At 50.3% G+C, this 974-nt stretch overlaps 2 protein-coding genes across 5 annotated transcripts in view; one reads left to right on the top strand and one right to left on the bottom strand.

Moving 5' to 3' along the window:
- Nucleotides 1-974, bottom strand: part of LOC102374233 (CMRF35-like molecule 8) — a 64,769-nt gene that overhangs the window by 15,096 nt on the left and 48,699 nt on the right. The gene's annotated exons all lie outside the window — the stretch shown is intronic.
- The window catches only part of CTSE (cathepsin E), a 5,828-nt gene that overhangs the window by 383 nt on the left and 4,471 nt on the right, over nt 1-974 (top strand). The gene's annotated exons all lie outside the window — the stretch shown is intronic.

The raw sequence follows: 974 nt of genomic DNA on the forward strand, positions 1-974 counted from the left end.
GTAACCTGAATTGGACACACCGTGTAGTACCTGCTGTGGGTTTGCTCCGAATTCTTCTCTCCGGTTTTGCTGATCTGTGTAACAGAGATTGTATCGAGGGTGCCAGGCAACATTCCTACAACCTTAGGGGTTATAGAGATTGTAGCGCAAGTTCTGGGCAGCAGTCCCAGCACGTTAAATTACCAGCGAGCGTGGTCCTTGTTCCGGGCAGAATTGCCAGGGTTTTCTTAGTAATAGAGGTCGTGATGCCTGGGGAAGCGGTGCTGCAGCCTGTCAGGACTAGTCTGATCAGCCTTCGGGCTCCTAAAGAATGTGGCCGCTGCACAGCAGTGTGCAGCGTTGTACCCTTACTGGAGGAGCGGGCGTTGGTTATTGGGCAACAGATCGGTTAGTGCATGGGGAAGCTTTTATGAAGGCTTTTTGGTCGGCCTCATCTAAGCTAAGAAGCCCTCGGCGAAGGCTCCCAAATGGGCAAGCAACACTCGCTGCTGGGCTTGCATGTGTCAGATGTAGCACCCAGAGTGAGAGGCGCCCAGAATAAATGAACATATTTGAAAGCATCGGCCTTTGTGCGTTCAGTACTGTACAGTGCAGAGCACTGGAAGTATACTGAAAAGAGGCTGAGAAGGGCGCAGCGATTGCCGTCTATGCGAGCTGGAAACCACGGTTCCTATGACTCCAGCTTTATGCTTGGAACAGGAAGGGGGTTCTCAGGTTTAAGACAGACTGCGACTCCTGACATGAGGGCAGGGATAAGCAGTACCACTTATTAAAAGGGACAAAAAAACCAAAAAGCCCCTCGCTAGGTACCCACATTTCTTGGAGTAGCTCCTTTACTTACGAGCTAGCCTAACTATCTCATTGCACCAGGTAAATTCAACTACACCCTCAACGCGCTGGGTTCTTGTGAGACGGGCTCTCAGATTCAACCAGAATGCAAATATTAACACACCGATAACAGTGGTATCCCTCTT

The sequence above is a fragment of the Alligator sinensis genome, unplaced genomic scaffold (genome assembly GCF_000455745.1).
Source record: "Alligator sinensis unplaced genomic scaffold, ASM45574v1 scaffold1322_1, whole genome shotgun sequence".
Classification (NCBI taxonomy): domain Eukaryota; kingdom Metazoa; phylum Chordata; order Crocodylia; family Alligatoridae; genus Alligator; species Alligator sinensis.